Here is a 24,457-nt window from a genome sequence, read left to right as displayed (position 1 = left end):
ACGGCACTCTGCCGAAATTTTTATAAAATTTACAGAAAAATAAAATGGAACAACAATTTTAACTAGTTTTCAAACTCTAATTAAATGTTTTAATACCAAGTAAAAAATGCTCACCACTTACGAAAGTAAGAAAATTATTTTAAAATCCTTTGTAGGGTACTTAATGAGTTATCGGTAGGTGAAGTTCGGTAGTTCATTAGGTATTCTACGGGATCATGTTACACCTTATAGAGGGGTAAGGTGTGACATGTTTTAGTGGTATCAGAGAAAATTTTTGAAGTATATTTTAACTTGTGAATTTTTGTCTTTTCTTTGCTAAGTACAACTGCTCAATGTCCTTATTTGTTACATACAGTGCATTACATCATAAATATGCACTAACGGAGGGAAACCTCCTTGTGTTATTTGTTCAGGAGATACCCTAATTTCAGACTGATAAGGAAGAAGGGGATCGCTCAGCTGAGCAATCTGTTGAGGCTGAGGCACAAGGGGACGCCCCAGCTCTACAGAATGTCAGTGGGTCAGTGGCATCAGCCCCACAAATGCTATAGTTTCCTGCACAGTTCACACAGCAGATGGCGACAATGTTCCAACAAATGGCTGAGGGTATGCCTGCTCAAGCTCCACCCCAGACTACTGTGGTGCAACCTCAAGCTCCAGTTAGACAGTATGACAAGCTGTTGAAGTATGGGGCTAGGAATTCAAGGGTACAGTAGACCCTTTAAAGGCAGAGCAATGGCTGGAAAGAATGGACAGAGTGTTCAAGAAGCTGCACTGCCCAGATGAGTTGAAATTTGAATACTCCATGTCACTACTGCAAGGGGATGCGTATGATTGGTGGATGACCATCCCCCACAGCTTGGCTGAACCACCAGTACTGACCTAGGATGACTTCATCATAGAGTTCAGACAGAAATACATCCCAGATGCATATGTGGATCAGAAACCATAAGAATTTCTGAGTTTGAAGCAAGGTAACAGAATAGTGGCAGAATATGAGAGGGAGTTCTCCCGCTTAAGCCACTATGGTGGGAGTCTCCTTTCTACCAGCAAGGAAAGGTGCAAGAGATTTGAGACGGGTTTGAAGCCTAGCCTACGGATGCAAGTTGTGGGATTCAGACATAGTAATTTCTCAGTGCTCATCTCTTAGGCACTTGAGTTGGAAAGAATTGAATCAGAAGCGACCCCAGCAAAAGAAAAATCAGAAAAAGTTGAAAAATCAGAGAAAGACAAGGGGGAAAAGTCAGTAGAGCCAAGTCCTAATGGTACTTCTAGGAAGAGGAATAAATTTGATGGACTTAACAGAGGTCGAGGTGGAAGGTTTGGAAGGGGCAGATTCTCTGGACAGAGACCCCCTAGGTCTGGTCAACAGTCGAGCAGAGGTTCACAACCTCCTCGCCCCTGTGAGACTTGTGGCAAGATTCATGGCGGAGAATGCTATTAGGCAATAGGAGCCTACTTTAATTATAGAGGCAAGGGTCATATTGCAAAAGATTGCACTAGTGCTCCTAGATTTGGTCCAGCTCCTACGACTGTAGAAGGATCTATTCAGAGTCCTACTCCCAGAGGTTCATAACCAGTTGCAGAGGAAGAGGCAGAGGTAGAGGAAATGCTTCTGGCAGTCAGCACAAGGGAGTGCTCCAGCCAGAGTCTACACTATGAGGCAGCGGGAAGACGCTGAAACTTCTAACATTCTAGCTGGTACATTCTCTATCTCTGATCAAGAAGTATTTGTATTATTTGATCCGGGTTTAACCCACTCATATGTTAGTGCTAGCATAGTCAGTTCACTTGTTATTCCGTGTGTCAAAATGGGTTTTGAAGTGCTAGTAACTAGTCCGTTAAGACAAGAGGTTCGGGTCAACAAAATCTACAAAGATTGTCTTTTGGTGATCCAAGGACATGTTTTTTTATCAGATTTGATTGAAATGCCCTTTAGAGATTATGATATCATCTTGGGCATGGATTGGTTAGCCAGGTATCACGCCATGATTGACTGTAGACTGAAGACAGTCACTTTTGGTCTCTCTCTATACGGTGATGTGGTAATACATGGAGAGAGGCATTTACTGCCATCAAATATCATTTTGGCTGCACTAGCCAGAAGGATGATCAGAAAGGGGTGTGAAGCATACTTGGCACATGTGATAGACACCCAAGTGGGGAGCCCAGCACTGAGGGACATTCCTATAGTATGTGACTTTTTAGATGTGTTTCCTAATGAATTGTCAGGATTACCTCCAGAAAGAGAGGTGCAGTTTGAGATTGATGTTATGCTTGGTGTGGACCCAATCTCCATAACACCATACAGAATGGCGCCTGCAGAATTGAAAAAGTTGAAAGTGTAGTTGCAAGAGCTGCTTAACAAGGGCTTTATCCGCCCTAGCGTGTCACCTTAGGGAGCGCTAGTGTTATTTGTTAAGAAGAATGATGGCACTCTCCGCTTATGTATTGACTATTGGCAGTTTAATAAGGTGACAATAAAGAATAGATATCCATTGCCCCACATTGATGACTTGTTTGATCAATTGAGGGGTGCAGCTGTGTTCTCCAAAATTGACCTGAGATCAGGTTATTATCAGCTGAAAGTATAAGAGCAGAGTATTCCTAAAACTGCCTTCAGAACCCGCTATAGCCATTATTATTTATTGGTCATGCCATTTAGGTTAATTAATGCTCCGGCTGCTTTTATGGATCTGATGAACACTATCTTCAGACCACACCTCGATCAGTTTATTGTGGTATTCATAGATGATATATTGGTCTATTCGAGGAGTGCAGAAGAGCATGATAGACATCTGCGGATTGTACTATAGACCTTGAGGGAGAAACAACTATATGCCAAATTATCGAAGTGTGAATTTTGGCTAAAAGAAATATCTTTCTTGGGGCATGTAGCATCAGTAGAGGGCATCATGGTAGATTTAAGTAAGATAGAAGCTGTCCTTAATTGGAGGCCACCTAGAAATATCACAGAGATTCGTAGTTTTCTGGGTTTAGCTAGATATTACTATTGATTTGTGAAAGGATTCTCCATGTTGGCATCTCCATTGACTAAGCTACTTTGAAAAGATGTGAAATTTCAGTGGACGGACAAATGCCAGCAGAGTTTTGATGAATTGAAGAAATGTTTGACTAAAGCTCCAGTCCTTACTTTACCTACCCCGGGTAAAGAGTATACTGTTTACAGTGATGCTTCTCATAATAGGTTAGGCTATGTATTGATACAAGATCGAAATGTCATAACTTATGCATCACGCAAGCTGAAACCGCATGAGAGGAATTGTTCGACACATGACTTGGAGCTAGCAGCTATAGTGTTCGCTCTTAAGATCTGGAGACACTATTTGTATGGGGAGAAGTGCTACATCTATACAGATCATAAGATTTTGAAGTATTTGGGCACCCAAACAGAGTTGAATTTGAGACAAAGGAGATGGTTAGAGTTAATAAAGGACTATGATTGTCTGATAGACTATCAGCCAAGAAAAGCTAATGTTGTGGCTGACGCCTTAAGTCGCAAGACTATGGCAAGTCTACGGGCTACTTGGGAATGAGAGGAGGACATGAGGAGAGAGCACCCACAGCTGTTTAAAGGCTGATACCAGGTAAAATTTTAAGATAAAATTTATTTTAAGGGGGGAAGAATTGTAACACCCCTAATTACATAGCCTGGTATATTTTACTATTCTGGTGACCGGTGTCGGTCCAGACAAGTAAAAGGATTAGAACCACACTTAAAACAACTAGATAAGCCCTAAACACAAATAATTAGTAATTGTCAAATAGTTAAGTATAAATAAGAAAAACAGAATACAAGAAGTTAAACGAGCTGAGAGTCACAGCGATGGGTGACCTTCTTGGGAAGGACTGCAAAGTCGATTTAAACTCAAATTTCGAACTGTAAAATGTGACGCTGCGGTCCTTAGGACTATTGCGAACACAGTGGAAAAGAGCAAACCATGAAAAATAATTGTTAAGCCGGTCAAATAATTAGGTCAAGGATCCAAAAGAAATATTGAATTATTTGCAAATCAGGTTGAACCGGCGAGGGGCAATTTGGTCAAGTGGCCCCTGGAGCTGACTCTTGACATGACTGTCAAATAAAATCGGAGAAAAGAAAATTTTGGAGTCGGGAATTAAATTGAAGAACTAAAGAAAAATAAATAAAAAAAAGAGAAAAAAGAAAAAGTGAAAAAGTGATTACATCATGCATGATGCAATAAATCTTATAATTAAAATTTTAATTTTTTAGATAATTTTTGGTCTTACTAAAGGGTAAAAAATTATAAAAGAAATAGAAAAAAGAAAAAGAGTTGTCTTCTTCAAATTGCCGTGACCTCTCTCTCTATTCTCTCCCTCTCAAAACCTCCATGGAAGCTCATTTGTGATCTTGAAGAAAATAAAATCCCACCATAGAAAATTCAATTGCCCTAACTAAACTTTGTTTGGGCAACTAGAAAAGAAGAGTAAAGGAGAAAGAAAGAAGAAAAAATTGAAGAAATAGAAGATTGGAAAGCTACACCAAGGTTAGTAAGCTAAACATGAATTTCCAGTTGAATTAATTGTGTTTATAGTTGGATAAATCTAGAAATATACTTAAAATGAAATGAAAACATCTTTGGAGGACTATATGAAATTTCGGCCATCTAGGGTTTGAGTTGAGAATGCATGAGTTTGATTAAATTAAACATGTTAGAGAGCTTGAATGAGTTGAGAAATGGTGTTTGTATGCTTGGAACTAATTAAATGTAACAAATCAAGTGAGTTAGGGTTTGGACCTAGGGTTTTGGGGAGACAAAACTTGGAGAATTGGTCAAATGGTGTGTTTGACCTAGTTTGAGCTAAAAAATGGCCATGTATGACCAATTGTGGTGTGTAGGAAGTGTTAGAATTAAGTTTGAATTCAGATTGGATATGGTCATTCTGTAGGCAGCATTACCAAGGTCCCTTTCAGGGACTAAAACTAAAAATTTACAAACCTAATTGGTGTGAGGCCAATTGAGAATGAAACTAGACACAAAATGGCGCATTTTTCATTTAGGAATCATGCCTAGAAAGTGACTAAAACCTAGTCAATGGCCAAATCTGGAAGTGAGTGTTCTGCCCTGTACAAAAATGACTAAATGAATAGTGTTTGTTCATTTGGCCATAACTGGGGGTAGGCAGATCTAAATGACCTGAAATTTTACCAGTAGAAATCTGAGATATAGACCTAAAACTTTTATGAAGAACACAAACCCAAATTATGCCCTTTACTAAGTCATTTAGCCACCCAAAATTGATGACCTAAAACTGCCAGAACCAGTTTTGGTGCCTTGAAAATCTAGGTTAGGCCAATCCGGCCAACCATGTTCAAATGGCTATAACTTGAGCTACAAAACTCAAATTGGAGTGATTCTAAAAGGAGAATAAATTTAAGATAATAGGGAACAATTTCTATGAAGTAAACTTAGCCAAATTCTAACAGCAACATGACCAATGGAACAGTGCAACATAAGACACTAAAACTGAAAATTTGAAATTTTGCCTAAAAGACTTAAGTTTTGAGAAAACAAACAAAACCAACAAATTAGGTAACCAAAATGTGGTATGTGAATGAAATTAGAATTTCCATACCTATTAAGCCTTAGAAAGTCAACAAATTGACTTGAATAGTGTAATAAATAGTAACCCCAAAACACAAATTTTAAAGAACGCCAAGTTTAGCATATTAAAGCTAGGTAAAAGTAAATTTGAATTTATTTTTAGATTTATGATAAGTTATGATACTGAAACACTGTGAAACTGTGTGTTTTAGTGGAAAAGAATACCGGGAAAGAACCTGAGGTGTCAAGTCAAGGCCAAGAGGCGACTCGTATAAGGTTTATGCACAACATAGAATTTATGTAAATTTTCTTCTGCACATTGTTTTAAATGAATTGAAATATTGAATTGTGATATCGTTGTCTTGAAATGTTTATTATGCTTTTAATTTAAATTGTTGAAAGTTTAATTGTATATATTTGAAATGGCATCAAATGTTTAGTAAATTGTTAAGATAGTTTTGAAACAACAGTGTCATGACCATATATTTGAATATCTCACTAGCATGACTAGTGGGGGAAATCAGTTTCGAATTTTGATTCCTTCTCTTGCTGAAGTGTTAAGGTGTGTGCCAGTAGAAGAAGAAAAAGAATGGGTTCCCATATATTTGAGCTAGCTAGCCTTGTGTTGTGATTTCCCCTTAGCCTCTGGCTACTGAGATGATATTTATTTTGAATGGCATTATGTAACTGTGAGTTTTTATTAAATTTGTTTTGAGACTTTTGAAATGAAATTGTTTGGATTAAAATCTTATAAATCATGTTTTGAATTTATATTTCATGTTCAGTTTAATTTTTGAATAAATATGATTTAAATTTCGCATAAAGATTATTTTAGTATGTTGTGCACCACTGAGTCCTAGTACTCAGCGATGGTTGTTATTGCTATCGCAGATATAGAGACTAGAGGAGCCGTAGAGTGAGCTGCTGAGGATTGAGGAGCTACCCACTCTGAAGTTTATCGGCTATATTTTATACCCTAATTGTAAAAATTATTTTGATGTATGTAATGTATGTAAATGTAGGAAATGGTCATGAGCAGTTGTATAAAGCTTGTAATAAATTTTGGTTTGGATTTTTCCTAATGTAAATATTTAGAATGATGCATCTAAATTGTTTTATCTTTATTGAAATATGAATGGAAATATTTTATTTTAATTTGAATGAAATTGAATTGTATTAATTGATGATGTTGAATTTTGGAATTTGAGAAATGATGTTGAAATTGGTTGGGATGGATGTTGAATTGATGAAGTTGTTGAGATAAATATTTGGAAGTGCTTTTTACAGGTATTTGAAGAACTGTTTTCTCAAAATACAGACGGCACTCTACCGAAATTTTTATAAAATTTGTTCAAAAATAAAATGAAACAAAAATTTTAACTAGTTTTCAAACTCTAATTAAATGTTTTAATACCGAGTAGAAAATGTTCACCACTTATGAAAGTAAGAAAATTGTTTTAAAATCTCTTGTAGGGTACTTAATGAGTTATCGGTAGGTGAAGTTCGGTAGTTCATTAGATATTCTACGGGATCATATTACACCTTACAGAGGGGTAAGGTGTGGCACATTTTAGTGGTATTAGAGCAAATTTTTGAAGTATGTTTTAACTTGTGAATTTGTGTCTTTTCTTTGCTAAGTACAACTGCTCAATGTCCTTATTTGTTACATACAGTGCATTACATCATAAATATGAACTAATGGAGGGAAATCTCCTTGTGTTATTTGTTCAGGAGATACCCTAATTTCAGACTGATATGGAAGAAGAGGATCGCTCAGATGAGCAATCTGTTGAGGCTGAGGCATAAGGGAAAGCCCCAGCTCTATAGAATGTCAGTGGGTCAATGGCATCAGACCCACAAATGCCGCAGTTTTCTGCACAATTCACACAGCAGATGGCGATAATGTTCCAATAAATGGCTGAGGGTATGCTTGCTCAAGCTCCACTCTAGACTACTGTGGTGCAACCTCAAGCTCCAGTTAGACAGTATGACAAGCTGTTGAAGAATGGGGCTACGGAATTCAAGGGTACAGTAGACCCTTTAGAGGCAGAGCAATGGCTGGAAAGAATGGACAGAGTGTTCAAGAAGCTGCACTGCCCAGATGAGTTGAAATTTGAATACTCCGTGTCACTACTGCAAGGGAATGCGTATGATTGGTGGAAGACCATCCCCCACAGCTTAGCTAAACCACCAGTACTGACCTGGGATGACTTCATCAGAGAGTTCAGACAGAAATACGTCCTAGATGCATATGTGGATCAAAAACTACAAGAATTTTTTAGTTTGAAGCAAGGTAACAGAACAGTGGCAGAATATGAGAGGGAGTTCTCCCGCTTAAGCCACTATGGTGGGAGTCTCCTTTCTACCAGCAAGGAAAGGGGTAAGAAATTTGAGACGGGTTTGAAGCCCAGCCTACGGATGCAAGTTGTGGGATTCAAATATAGTAATTTCTCAGAGCTCATCTCTCAGGCACTTGAGTTGGAAAGAATTGAATCAGAAGCGACCCCAGTTAAAGAAAAATTAGAAAAAGCTGAAAAATCAGAGAAAGACAAGGGGGAAAAGTCAGTAGAGCCAAGTCCTAGTGGTACTTCTGGAAAGAGGAAGAAATTTGATGGACCTAACAGAGGTCAAGGTGGAAGGTTTGGAAGGGCAGATTCTCTGGACAGAGACCCCCTAGGTCTGGTCAACAGTCGAGCAGGGGTTCACAACCTCCCTGTCCCTATGAGACCTATGACAAGATTCATGGGAGAGAATGCTATTGGGCAATAGGAGCCTACTTTAACTGTGGAGGCAAGGGTCATATTGTAAAAGATTGCACTAGTACTCCTAGATTTGGTCCAGCTCCTACGACTGTAGAAGGATCTATTCAGAGTCCTATTCCCTGAGGTTCATAACTAGTTGTAGAGGAAGAGGCAGAGGTAGAGGAAATGCTTCTGGCAATCAGGGTACTATTAGTCAGTCAGCACAAGGGAGTGCTCCAGCCAAAGTTAACACTATGAGATAGCGGGAAGAAGCTGAAACTTCTGACATTGTAGCTGGTACATTCTCTATCTCTGATCAAGAAGTATTTGTGTTGTTTAATCCAGGTTCAACCCACTAATATGTTAGTGCTAGCATAGTCAGTTCACTTGATGTTTCATGTGTCAAAATGGGTTTTGAAGTGCTAGTAACTAGTCCATTAGGACAAAAGGTTCGGGTCAACAGAATCTATAGAGACTGTTCTTTGGTGATCCAAGGACATGTTTTTCTGTCAGATTTGATTGAAATGCCCTTTAGAGATTATGATATCATCTTGGGCATGGATTGGTTAGCCAAGCATCATGCCATGATTGACTGTAGACTGAAGACAGTCACTTTTGGTCTCCCTCTGTACGGTGATGTGGTAATACATGGGGAGAGGCATTTACTGCCATCAAACATCATTTCGACTGCACTAGCCAGAAGGATGATCAGAAAGGGGTGTGAAGCATACTTGGAACATGTGATAGACACCCAAGTGGGGAGCCCAATACTAAGGAACATCCCTACAATATGTGACTTTTCGGATGTGTTTCCTGATGAATTGCCAGGATTACCTCCAGAAAGAGAGGTGCAGTTTGAGATTGATATTATGCCTGGTGTGGACCCAATCTCTATAACACCATATAGAATGGCACCTGCAGAATTAAAAGGGTTGAAAGTGCAATTGCAAGAGCTACTTTATCCGCCCCAACGTGTCACCTTGGGGAGTGCCAGTGTTGTTTGTTAAGAAGAATGATGGCACTCTCCGCTTATGTATTGACTATCAGCAATTTAACAAGGTGATAATAAAGAATAGATATCCATTGCCCTGCATTGATGACTTGTTTGATCAGTTGAGGGGTGCAACTGTGTTCTCCAAAATTGACCTAAGATCAGATTATTATCAGCTGAAAGTATAAGAGCAGAGTATTCCTAAAACTGCCTTCAGAACCCGCTATGGCCATTATGAGTTATTGGTCATGCCATTCGGGTTAACTAATACTCCGGCTGCTTTTATGGATCTAATGAAGCTGCTTTTATGGATCTAATGAACACTATCTTCATACCATACCTCAATTAGTTTGCTGTGGTATTCATAGATGATATATTGGTCTATTCGAGGAGTGCAGAAGATCATGATAGACATCTGCGGATTGTACTGCAGACCTTGAGGGAGAAACAGCTATATGCCAAATTATCAAAAGCGTGAATTTTGGCTGAAAGAAATATCTTTCTTGGGGCATGTAGTATCAGTATAGGGCATCAAGGTAGATTCAAGTAAGATAGAAGCTGTCCTTAATTGGAGGCCACCCAGAAATATCACGGAGATTCGCAGTTTTCTGGGTTTAGCTGGATATTACCGTCGATTTATGAAAGGATTCTCTATGTTGGCATCTCCATTGACTAAGATGTGAATTTCAGTGGACGGACAAATACCAGCAGAGTTTTGATGAATTGAAGAAATGTTTGACTGAAGCTCCAGTCCTTACTTTACCTACCCCGTGTAACATCCTCACTTTGGCTAGTCCGTACAGTCTACTTGATTTTTATCTTTCAATTCATGTTAAAGGAGTGGTAATTGATGTAAATTTGCAAGAAAATTACGTAAACATCATGTGTATGTCTTGCTTAAAATTCCAACAGCCTTGAACTTGGTAGGGTTTTGAAGAATTCTTAGAATTAAAATGGTATTGTGGCTGCCCTTAACATTAATCTATTGGTTAGGATAGTGAAAGGTAAATGAATGCAAGTTTTGAGATGGTTGAGCTAGGGTTTGAGCATGAAATTGAGACTTGTTCATGTATTTTGTGAAAGAGAGTTTTAATGGTCAATTATTGACCATTTGGCTGTGTGTAAATCAGAAATGAAGTGGTTTGTGTAATGGGAATTAAAGTTGGTGTGGCTGCCCTTGGTGACCTGCAGGACTGGGCATGAGTCCAGCAGGTTTGGGCAGCAATAACTGGAGTTGTAGAGGTTCAATTGGTGCAAGGACAATTGGACATGAAACTAGACACATAGTGGCACAACTTTGGTGAAGAAACCATGCCATAAAACCAAACCAAGTTGACCTAAAGATTGCCCTAATCTGGGTGACCTGCATTCTGCCTGGGCAAAATGACTAAATGAACAGTGTTTATTCATTTAGTCATAACTCAATGTATAAAGGTCCAATTGACCTAAAATTTTACCAATAATAAGCTGAGATATAGACCTACAACTTTCATGAAGAAACCTAACCCAAATTATGACCATAACATATTCAAAAAGTGACCTGCAATCACTACTCAAAATACTATAGATTTGGTCAGTCCAGAAAATCTAGAAAATTTGTAATCCGGCCAGTTGTGGTTTTTGGGCCATAACTTGAGCTATAAAACTTCAAATGGAGTGATTCAAAAAAGAAATGTAACTAGACAAAATAAGGAACAACTTTCATGTTGACCACTTTGCCAAATTTCCACTGCAAAAATGACTAATGGAACAGTAAACACAAAGCTTGAAATCTGAAATTTTGAACAATTAACATTAAGCTTAGAAATGGTATTGGCAACCAATACCAATAATTTTAGAATGCAAAATGTGGTTTGTTGGGAGTATTAAAACTAATGTACCTATTGTCTATTTAAAAGTCAACATTTTTGTTGACTAATAGAATGAATAGTAACACCTAAAACTAAATTTCAAGAATTGTATAAATTAAGAGTGTAACATGCCCTAGTACACCTAGCAAAATTGATTTGGATAAGTTAGCATGCCAATAGGGTTCTGTTAGCAATACTGCATATGGCTTCATAACATTCTGTGTCTTATGGCCTCACATGCCATTTTGTGACATAATAGCCTTTGGCTATGTTGATTGAGTTGTTATACTCGGGTTTCATCCCTGATAATTATTACAGCTTATTAGCTGTTCTGTTACACACCGAGAGACACAATGTGACCGATGGTGTGATGGTCTGAGGTACTTAGTACCCAGTGCCAGTTTACCCATTTATCTAGTCCAGTCGACTAGTAGGGGTTACTCGGGCAATGACAATAAATCTTACTAAATTTTAATCGAATAATACTGCAATAAATATCAAAAATTAAGTTTACAAAAAATGTAAACATAAATTCTGCATACTTACTTTATTTTAGTTATTTTATTTTATATTATCACCACTAAGCAGAATTGCTTAGCGCGTCACTTTTGCCACGTGTAGGTACTGGAGACATAACTGGGGAGCCCAGCAGACATCAGACCGGGTGAACTTTCAGAGCTGCATACTGAGTCCAGAGTCACCTCACATCTGTAGTGCACTTGGTAGGACATTAGGACTTTGGGTGGCATTTTGTATTTTGCATTTGGTATTAGTTTTGGATTGTAACTATAAACTCTTGAAATTATTTGATAATGTAAATATATGAAATTTTATGTTAATGAAATTTTCTGTATATTATGTTGAAAAATGAAATGTTGAGAAATATACATGAATGTGATTTGAATGGTGATGTGAACAAAAATATTGAAAATAGTGTGTAAATTTGGAGATTGAGTTGAGATGTGTGTATATTGGAGTTCTAGATTTGAAAATTATATTGGAAGTGTCTTTTAAACAGGTTCAGAAGAACTGTTTTTCCAATTTACAACCGGCACTCTGCCGGATTTTCATTAAAATTTTTGAAAAATTTAGATCAATAAAAAAAATTGTAAATAAATAAGTAAAAAGGGTAAATTGAATTGAAATATGATTTGGTGCTCCGGCACACTGTGTGGCATATCTTGCTCGACTACACTGTAGACGGGTAAAGGGTGTCACACCCCAGGTAAAGAGTATACTATTTACAGTGATGCTTCCCACAATGGGTTAGGCTATGTATTGATACAAGATTGAAATATCATTGCCTATGCATCACGCCAGCTGAAACCGCATGAGAGGAATTATCCGACACATGACTTGGAGCTAGCAGCTATAGTGTTCGCTCTTAAGATCTGGAGACACTATTTATATGGGGAGAAGTGCTACATCTATACAGATCATAAGAGTTTGAAGTATTTGGGCACCCAGACAGAGTTGAATTTGAGACAAAGGAGATGGTTAGAGTTAATAAAAAACTATGATTATCTGATAGACTATCAGCCAAGGAAAGCTAATGTTGTGGCTGACGCCTTAAGTTGCAAAACTATGGCAAGTCTACGGGTTACTCCTTTGTCTACGGTACATGAGTTGAGATCATTACATGCCAGCTTAGAGATTAATGTTGAGGGGCAGACAATAGTTGCATGGCATGTACAGCCAATGTTGATTGATCATATCAGAATGGCTGCTCAGAATGTATGAAAAGTATCAGAAGCTATTGGAAGAAGTCAGACAGGGTAAGAAACTAGAACTCTCAATAAGAGATGATGGCCTACTGTTACACCAAGACAGAATGTGTGTTCCTAATGATGTTAATTTGAGGAAGATCATTTTGAAGGAAGCACATGAGTCTCCTTTTGCCATGCACCCTGGTGGCACAAAAATGTATAGAGGGCTAAAGGAGCATTACTGGTGGATGGATATGAAAAGAGATGTGGCAGAGTTTGTTTCCAAATGCCTAACTTGTCACCAAGTAAAGGCAGAGCATCAAGTACCCGCTGGGTTGTTACATCCACTACCAGTACCAGAATGGAAATGGGAGAGAATAATGATGGATTTTATGATGGGACTTCCGAGGACACAGAAGTGTCATAATACAGTATGGGTCATCGTTGACAGACTAACCAAGTCTGCTCATTTTCTACTAGTCTGAATGGACTACAGTTTAGAAAGATTAGCCACGTTGTACATTGATGAGATAGTAAGACTGCATGGAGTGCTAGTATCCATCGTATCAGACAGAGATCCTAGGTTCACTTCTAAATTCTGGGGTAGTCTTCAGAGAGCCCTAGGAACTAGATTGAACTTCAGTATTGCATTCAACCCACAGACAGATAGCCAGTCTAAGAGAGTAATTCAGATCTTGGAGGACATGCTACGGGCTTGTGTATTTGAATTTGAGGGCAGTTGGGACATACAGTTGCCTTTGATTGAGTTTGCTTACAACAATAGCTACCAATCAAGCATAGGGATGCCTCCATATGAACCTTTGTATGGCAGAAAGTGCAGAACTCCCCTGTATTGGGATGAAGTAGGTGAAAAAAAGATGATTGTGTCACACTCTACTCTCACGTAAGATGTAATATGATCCCGTAGTACACCTAATGAATTACCATACTTCGCCTACCGATAATACATTAGATATACTACAAGGGATTTTAAAACAATTTTCGTGAAATTTAAATCATCGCTTAAAATCTGGTGTTATAAAAATTTTTTAGAATTTCGGCAAAGTGCCGGTTGTATTTTGAGAAAATATTTCTTCAAACCTGAAAAGGAAAACACTCCCAATATGTTTTCTCAAATATAACTCCAATAACTTCATTTCAACTCACAATTCAAATCTCAATAATCAAATCAATTCATTTTCAAACCAATCTCATCATAAAGAACATTTCATTGATTACAAGACTCAACATTTATATCACAATAATTTACATTTAATTACATACCAAAATATTTTGTAAGAGTTTTTATACAACTGCTCAAATAATTTACATACATATTATTATATGCATACATCAAAACCTGTGTACATGGGTATACCTATGATATACCTGGAGCTGATTTGAATGTGTCTTCAAAGAAGCTTACTCAATTGCTCTATGCTCTTTTCACCTGCGACAGCATACAAAGCTATCGCTGAGTGGTGAACTCAGTGGTGCACAACTATAATTTAAAACATAGTACAATATACCTTAACAAAAATTATAGCAAATAATTTGGAAATCTGGATACTCATCAAATTCCAAAACTCAAAATATTCATTGCCAATAATATAAATCATTTATATAAAATGACTTTGATCACAAAATTCAATTTATCAAATCATAACTAACCATTTAAGGTAATTCCAACAAAATCAATTATATATAAATCATAATTGAAATCACAATTCTTTACTATTCAAACCATTCTTTATCTCACTAACCATACAAGACTAATCCAAAAGGGCCATCTTCGGGGTGATTCTAACTCCCTATGGTCGGGGAGGTCGAATTGGATTCTAACTCCCTATTGTCGGGGAGGTCGAATCATCGTGCACAGTACACATCACAATAATGAATCTTCTAAAAAGGCCATAACATAAAAAAAAAAAAAAAAAAAAAAAAAAAAAAACTTAGATCTAACCTCTAATAAGAGGAGAATCTAAGCCTGTGCACGTACCATGGTAATCAAAACACAACTAACTCCATTGTCTTCTCAACGAATGAGAGAGACGGGTAATAACCTAGTCAAGCATCTATAGTGAGATATAAAACAATATCACAATCCTTTTAGTGAGCATAAATCACAATACAATTCGATTCAAAGTCAATTTCAATATCCAATAATTTTTATGCTCATTACAATTCAAATCATAAATTTGCATTTTTTCATGCAAATTGCCCATCACAATTCAAAACATGTTCTATCACAATTTTCCAAAACATAATTTATTCAATTCGCAACAATGCTTAATACTTATGGAAATACCATTTCACAAAGCTAAATTCATACATACTATAACAATTTTAATAATCATTGAATTAAATCCAATGCTTGTTAAACATAATACATAAGAAAAATATGTCATTTAATCTTATGAAATATTCATAGCAAAATCAGTTAAAAACTAGTTGTGCACAAACCTGATTTGAGTCGCTCCTAGGCCTTGAGTCAATGTTCTTTATGCTTCTCAATATCCTTATCAGCTGAAACACACAATTTAAAGTGTTTCAGTACTCAATGAATTTATTTCCAACCATAAAATCCAATATCTAAATTTTCTTGGTGCTATTCCCTTCAATTCATTTCATTAGTCAACTTATAATGTTGACCCTTGATGCACTCTAAGTGAATTAATTTTAATGTTCCCAATATGTCACATTTTAGAGCCCTTTTTGTTGGTATATGTTACTAATTCATTTTCAAGTGTATTGCATTTTATTGCAACTTATCAAGTTTCGGTGTACTATTTTGACCTAGCCGGACGACCTTGTTCCCTCGGTTTTCGGGTTTCAGTCCAAACTACAAATTTGTAGGTCTATGTCTTATTGCACACGGGGCAAAATTTCAGGTCATTCTGAGTTGTGTGGACCAAGATATGGTCAATTTACCAATACTAGACAAAATGCACTAAAATGGTAGGCTTAGGTCATTTTTAGGTCACTTTTGGTTCGGCCAGTTTTGGTACCTGAAATTGTGCAAGCTATTTGGCTTGGTTCTGGCCATTTCTCGGCTTTGGTGTCTCAATAAGAATTGTAGATCTATGTCTAAACTATTCATGGTAAAAATTTCAGGTTATTTGGACCTGTTTTGAGTAAGTTATAGTCAAAACACTAACTGCTGCCGAAATGATAAATTTTCAGGCTTTTAAGTCACTAATCAGGATTTGGTCATTTTTAAGGTCAGTTTTGAGGTAGAATTTTGGCAATATTTCTACACGAAAGTTGGCCTATTTGGTGTCTAGTTTTACCCTCCATTGGCCTCATACCAATTGGGTTCACAATTTTGCACTTATAACCTAAAATGTATACTATTTTTACTAACCATACTTTGCATTGAAAATTGGCACTTCTAATGAACACCATTCACATTTCATTTTGGTCAATTGTCCAACCACAACTCAATTTGTCAATTTTTCTAGCAAAAACTCAGTTTAATGAAATGAAATTTCCAATAATACTCAATTCAGCTAAACATCTAGCAGCTATCCTATTTAAGTAAACATCCATTACACTCAATTCAATGAAATCAATATCCAACTCTTATACAAACCTTCAAACCCTAATCCATTGATCAAAACCACTAATGTACATTTCATTAACTCATAATCAACATTAATATACATGAAATTAAAGCTCTCTTACATACATTAAAACTGCCCATTGTACATATGTTTCAAATTTCCATATTCAATTCACAACCTCGCTTCAAATACCTAATTCAAGCATACACATAACATTAAATTACTAATACATGTAATTGGCCTAATTAACTTCATTACCCATCAATCTAGTATAAGAAAAGCTCAACATCTTTGACTCTCATGGCTGCCAAAAATGGACAGTCCCATAACTCAACCATTTCTTCAAATTTCTTTAATAAATCAACTCACCACAACACCAACATAAACTTTAACAAAGAAATAAAGAAAAATGGGACATGTACCTCAAATGGAACTTGTCAAACCTCTTCAAATCTCTCCCTTTTTGCTCCCAAAATGCTACCCAAGATGTGTACTCCAACTTTAATGAAGGAACTTTAACAAATGGAAGCTTGGATCATGGTGAGAGAGAGCTCAAAGGTGGATGTTAATGGTGGACTTTGGGAAGAAATTTCATTCGGCCAAATGAAGTTATTTTGAGGAAGAAGAAGATTCATGAAGTGTTAGTGGAAAAATCTGTCTTTATATAGTTTATATAATCCCACTTAGTGCTCCACTCATCCTAATTAAACATTATAATAACTAAAGTTTCCATTAATTGCAATTATGGCCTTAAATTCCCTTAAATTACATTTTATCTTTAATTTCATTTTTCATTAAATTTTCAAAATGTAATACCACATATTTTCATAGACATTTAGGTCAAAAATCAACTCTAGGTGTCAATTGACCAAAATGCCCCTCCTCGGGTTGTACTCTCGATTTTTCGGTAACACCGATTTTTGTCGGTTTCTCGATTTCTCGTTTTTCTTTGTACTATTTTTTTTTTGACATTTTTAATGTTATTTATACTTCAATAGATGCTTATTTATGTCTTAAAAATATTTTTTAGGGTTCCCCGCGGTCCAGGGCTAATCAACGGTCCTCGCCGCTGTAACACCCCTATGTTCGGTAGTGCGTTTTACTGTTCCGGTGACCAGTGTTGTCCGGACAGCTAAGATGCCTAGAACTACACTTTGATATGAGGGAGGAGACATAAAATAATGAAATACAAGAAAAGAAAATATAAGAAAAATGAAGGAAAAATAATAGCAAAGAAATGTAACCAAGTTAAGCGAGCCGAGAACCCTAGCGATGGGTGACCGCACCGGGAAGTCACGGCGTGGACCGTTGACTAGCCCTGGACTGCGGAGAACCCTGGAAAATATTTTTAGGACTTAAAGAGACATCAATTGAAGTATAAATATCATTATAAATATCAAAGGAAAATTAAATAATTAGTACAAAGAAAAGTGAGAAATCGAAAAATAGACAAAACTCGGTGTTACCGAAAAATTGGGAATGCAACCCGAACAGGGGCATTGTGGTCATTTGACATCCTGAATTGTCTTTTGACCTAAATGTCCATTAAAAATAAATAATATTACACTTGGAAAATATAATGAAAAATTAAATTGATGGTACCTAAAGTAAATAGCAAAAAATTATGGGTTTAATGTGGAATAAATGAAAGTTAAACATATAATATGATTTAATTTGTGTAAGTGGACCACTATGGAATAAATTAAGAACTAAATGGCAGGTATACACCCATTATACAATCTGCAACTTCATCTTCCTCATTTGGTTCATCCATGCCGAAATGAAGAGCTTGAAAACCTCCATTGCCGTTTTGCTTCAAACTTCATCCTCTCCTTCATTTCACCTCCAAACACCTAGGTAGCTTCATTAAAATTTATCCCCACATCACAAGGAAGAGTTTGATAGCAAAATCAAGGAAGTTTAGTGAAGATTTAACAAGTCCTAACAATAGGTAAGTTTGTATTTTTGGATATTGCTTTGTTAAAGTTTGTAAGCATGTATGGGTGTTTGATTTGTGAAGAAAATTTTAAAGTTTTGAGGAGTTCTTAATATATCCAATTTTGGACAGCCATGGAGTTCTATATTTAATGAATTATTCTTACATATATTTGATGGGAATTCATGTTGAGTAGGGTGATTTAATGTCCTAGTAAGTTATTTCCACATGTATATGGTGATTGTGCATTTGAAATTTGAAGTTAACGAAATTATGGGAAACTTTGGCAATGTGGAGCATTTCGGCAGCCTTGAGACTCCTTGATGAATATTGAATTCATGAAGATATTGGATGAATTGTGATATTGAGGATTGATGAATATGTATGTAAATTGGTTGTCGAAATAGTATGTAATAATTAGGAATGTTTATATGTATATATATTGTTGGATTTGGACTTTGTGAATTAGGATTTCATTTGGTGTATTGAGGATATTTGTATTCTACCCAAAGTGACTTTAATGTGAAGTGATATATGGTTTTGGTAATATATCAAATCAGAATTGGGTTGAGAAGTGGATTTATAAGGTAAATGTGTAATTGATAGATGTTTAAGCAATGTATTTAAGGACAGTATGCATTTCAGCCTATAACACTAAATGTGTAACTCCAATTGGTATGAGACCAATTGGAGGTGAAACTAGGTACAAAATGTGCCAACTTTCATGAAGGAAACTTGCCAAAATTCTGCTTGCAAGGTAGCTTGAAAAATGACCAAATCCGGATTAAGTACAATTGAGGCCTGAAAATTGACCAATTGGGCAGCAGTTAGTTTTTAGGCCATAACTCACTCAAAACAGGTCCAATTGACCTGAAATTTTAACCATGAATAGTTAAGATCCATATCTACAAGTCTTATGAAGACACCAAAGCCCAGAAATGACCATAAGAAAGTCAAACAGCTTGCACAAGTTCGGGTCCAAAAACTGGCCGAACCAAAGTTGACCAAAATTGACCTAAAATGACCAAATTTGATGCCATTTGACCAGCAATAGTAAAATAACCATAACTTGGTCTACATAACTTAGAATGATGTGAAATTTTGCCCCACGTTCCATAAGACATAGATATACAAGTTTTTAGTTTTGACCAAAACCTGAAAACCGAGGGAACTAGGTCGTCCGGCTAGGTCAAACTAGTATCCCGGAATCTAGCAAGTTGCAATAAAATGCACTAAACAAGGAAATGAAATTGGTAACATGTACCAACCCTAAAAGACTATCGAATGTGACATATTAGTAACACTAAAACCTAATTTACCTAGAACACATCGAGGGTCGATATATTAGGTTGATTAAGCAAATAATAGCTTTCAGTGAATTACTTATCAAGCATTATCGATAGAGACAGTTTAATTTAGTCCTGAAACACTTCATATTGTGTTTCTCAGTTAGTAAAGACTTAGGAAAAGGGAAGGAAACACTGAGTCCAGACCAGAAGACAATTATCAGAGGTTTGTGCACAACAACTATTTCTTTTGAATTTTTCAATTGAAATGAATTATGACTATTTGTACATTATTGTTTTAAATTGTGGAAATGTGTTTGAATGGATATTTATTGCTTGAAAAGCATTGTAAATGGTTTGAAATTGTGAGAAATTGTTTGAATGATACTGATGGATACTTATTGATTGAAAAGCATTAGAAATGGTTTGAAACCACAGCTATCATGTACATTGATTGTATTCCTCGCTAGCTTGTCTAGTGGGACGAATTGAATTCCCTCTCTGGCTGAAGTGTTGAGGTGTGTGCCTGTTGAGGACGAATTGGATGAGTACTCATATTTTTGCTAGCTAGCTATGTTATTCCTCATTAGTCATTGACTTTTGGTACGAATTGAATACCTCATTAGCCATCGGCTTTTGGGACGAATTGAACTTTGGAACATGATTAAGCTGTGTGTGGTTTATTGATATGTATTGTGAAATTGTGAAATGGAGTTTAAATGCTTATTGACATTCACTATCTTTTAAATTTAACTATGTTTTGATTACTGAGATTTAATGTGATATTGTGTTAAATTCCTTATGACATTTATTGTCTTGAATTTAACTATGGTTTTAAGTATCCACTATTTATATGATTTATGAATTGTGATTTAAAGTTGTATTTGGTAAATGTTGTGCACCACTGAGACATTGTCTCAGCGATAGCTTTTTATTGCTGTCGCAGGAAGGCAGACAGACAGGGCAGCAGACTAGGCTGCTAGTACCTCCAGCGAGAGATTTTCGGGTATAATGAGTATACCACATTTTGCATTTTGTACTGTAATGTATGACCACTGTATGTACATATTGTTTTTGGTTTTGAGCAGTTGTAAATTAAAATTGTACATTGAAGTTGTAAAGTAAATTATGAGTTATTTTGACTTGTAAAAATTGTATTATATTTCTTTTATCTCAGTCTTTGAAAAATCACTGTGGATTTGAGTTGAGAAATATGTTGTGTTGAGAAATATGTTGGAGTTGAGATTTGGAAAAATATTGAAGTGCTTTTTACAGGTTTTCTGAAGAACTGTTTTATCCAAAATACAGATGGCACTCTGCCAAAATTTTTACAGAAATTCCAAATAATTCAAATGTGTTAGTTCTATCACTTCAGTTCAAAAAGGTTTTTAACACCTGTAAATAGTGCTCACCATCAGAAAAGAAGTAAGAAAAGTTTTTAAAATCCCTTGTAGTGTATTTAATGGGTTATCAGTAGACGGAGTTGGTAATTCATTAGGTATACTACGGGATCATGTTATGCCTTACAGAGGGGTAGGGTGTGACATGTTTTAGTGGTATCAGAGCAAAGTTTTTAAATTCTGTTTTCACATGTTATTTGAATATTCTTTCTTCATAGTACAACTGCTCAATATCATTGTTTGATACATACAGAACATTACATTATAAATATGCACTAACGGGAGGAAATCTGCTTGTGTTGTTTGTCCAGGAGATCTAAAATCCTCGCATTGACCATGGAAGAGGGTGATCGTTCAGTCGATCAATCTATAGAGGCTGAGGTGCAAGGGGATGCCCCAGGCCTACATAATGTCAGTGGTTCAGCTGCACCAGCCCCAGTAGTACCGCAGTTTCCTGCTCAATTCGCTCAACAGATGGCTGCAATGTTCCAACAAATGGCTGGTAATGTGCCTACTCAAGTCCCAATACAGACACCAGTGGTACAACCACAGTCTCCTACTAGGCAGTATGACAAATTGATGAAGTATGGGGCTACAGAGTTTAAGGGGACAGTAGATCCTCTAGAAGCTGAACAATGGTTAGAGAGGATGGATAGGGTATTCAAGAAACTGCATTGCACGGAGGAGCTCAGATTTGAATACTCAGTATCTTTGCTACAGGGGGATGCTTATGACTGGTGGAAAACCATTCCCCACAGTCTGGTAGAACCTACAGTGCTAACATGGAATGACTTTCTCAGGGAATTCAGACAAAAATATGTCCCTGATGCTTATGTAGACCAGAAATTACAAGAATTCCTAAGTCTGAAACAGGGGAGCAGATCAGTGGCTGAGTATGAAAGAGAATTTTCCCACCTAAGCCATTATGCAGTGAGTTTACTTGCTACTAGCAGGGAGAGATGCAAGAGGTTTGAAACTGGCTTGAAGCCCAGTATCAGATTACAAGTAGTCGGGTTCAAACACACTAACCTCTGAACTTGTTTCTCAAGCCCTAGAGTTGGAAAGAATTGAGTTTGAAGCTGCTCCTGAGAAAAAGAAATCAGAGAAGACAGAGAAAGAGGGAAAATCAGTAGAACAGAGTTCCAGTGGTCCTACTGGAAACAGGAAGAACTATGGGGGGACATGGCAGAGGTGGCAAGAAGTCTGGTAGGGGAAGATATTCAGGACAGAAGCCTCCTCTATCTAGACAGCAGAGTACCAGAGGTTCTTACCCTCCCCGCCAATGTGAAACATGTGGAAGAAATCATGGTGGGACATGCTACAAGGCTATTGGAGCCTGTTATAACTGTGGAGGTACAGGACACTTTGCCAAGGATCGCACGATGAGTCGCAGAGAGTTGGACCACCTCCTACTGCAGAAGGGCCTGCGAGCCACATTACTGTAAGTTCACACCCACCCAGCAGAGGTAGAGGCAGGGTAGAGGTAGCCCAAAGAGCACCAAGGCACAGTGAAACAATCAGAGCAAGACAGTGCTCCAATCAGAATGTATGCAATGAGACAGAGGGAAGAGGCCGAGACATCTGATGTTGTGGCTGGTACCTTCTCAACTTTTAATCAAAACGTGTTTTTGTTATTTGATCCGGGTTCTACCCATTCTTATGTGAGTGCTAGCATCATTGATTGCATTGCTGTTCCATGTACAAAAATGGACTTTGAGGTGCTAGTAACAAGTCCGCTAGGACAGGAGGTCAGGGTTAATAGAATATATAGAGATTGTCCTTTGGTGATCCAAGGACACACTTTTCTGTCTGATTTTATTGAAATTCCCTTCAGAGATTATGATATGATCTTGGGCATGGATTGGTTAGCTAGGCATCATGCCATGATTGACTGTAGGCTGAAGACAGTCACTTTTGGTCTCCCTCAGTACAGTGATGTGATAATACATGGGGAAAGGCAGTTATTGCCATCAAACGTCATTTCGGCTGCACTAGCCAGAAAAATGATCAGAAAGGGGTGTGAAGCATACTTGGCACATGTGGTAGACACCCAAGTGGGGAGTCCAGCATTGAAAGACATCCCTACAGTATGTGACTTTCCAGATGTATCCAGGATTACCTCCGGAAAGAGAAGTGCAGTTTGAAATTAATGTTATGCCTGGTGTGGATCCAATCTCCATAACGCCATACAGAATGGCACCAGCAGAGTTAAAGGAGTTGAAGATACAATTGCAAGAATTACTTGAAAAGGGCTTCATCCACCCTAGTGTGTCACCTTGGGGAGCACCAGTGTTGTTTGTTAAGAAGAAGGATGGTACTCTCCGCTTATGCATTGACTACTGGTAGTTGAATAAGGTGACAATAAAGAACAGATATCCATTACCTCGCATTGATGATCTGTTTGATCAGTTGAAGGGTGCAGCTGTATTCTCCAAAATTGGTTATTATCAGTTGAAGGTGCAAGAGCAGAGTATTCCAAAAACTGCTTTCAGAACTCAGTATGGCCACTATAAGTTTCTAATAATGCCATTCGGGTTAACAAATGCTCCAGCTACTTTTATGGATCTGATGAACACTATCTTCAGACCATATCTTGATCAATTTGTGGTGGTGTTTATTGATGACATTTTGATATATTCGAGGAATGTAGAGGAGCATGACAGACACCTGCGGATTGTACTGCAGACTTTAAGGGAGAAACAGCTATACGCCAAATTGTCGAAGTGTGAATTTTGGCTGAAAGAAATCTCCTTTTTGGGACATGTTGTTTCAGCTGAAGGGATCAAGGTAGATTCCAGCAAAGTAGAAGCTATCCTTAATTGGAAGCCGCCCAGGAACATCACAGAAATTCGCAGTTTTCTGGGTTTAGCTGGATATTACCGTCGGTTTGTGAAGGAGTTTTCTATGTTATCTTCTCCACTGACCAAACTGCTTTGGAAAGATATAAAATTTCAGTGGACAGATAAATGCCAGTAAAGTTTTAATGAGTTGAAAAGGTGTTTGACTGAAGCTCCAGTCCTCACTTTACCTACTCCGGGTAAAGAATACACAGTTTATAGTGATGCTTCTCACAATGGGTTAGGCTGTGTACTGATGCAAGATCGGAATGTCATTGCTTATGCATCACGCCAGCTGAAACCGCATGAGAGGAACTACCCAACACATGATCTGGAGCTAGCAGCTATTGTTTTTGCTCTGAAGATCTGGAGACACTATTTATATGGAGAGAAATGCTACATTTACACAGATCACAAGAGCTTGAAGTATTTGGGCACCCAGAAGGAATTGAATTTGAGGCAGAGGAGATGGTTAGAACTCATTAAAGACTATGATTGCTTAATAGACTATCAGCCAGGGAAAGCAAATGTAGTGGCTGACGTCTTAAGTCGCAAGACT

Source organism: Hevea brasiliensis, chromosome 2 (assembly GCF_030052815.1).
Source record: "Hevea brasiliensis isolate MT/VB/25A 57/8 chromosome 2, ASM3005281v1, whole genome shotgun sequence".
Classification (NCBI taxonomy): Eukaryota; Viridiplantae; Streptophyta; class Magnoliopsida; order Malpighiales; family Euphorbiaceae; genus Hevea; species Hevea brasiliensis.
The sequence above is the reverse complement of the archived record's forward strand: the minus strand, read 5'-3'. Positions refer to the sequence as shown.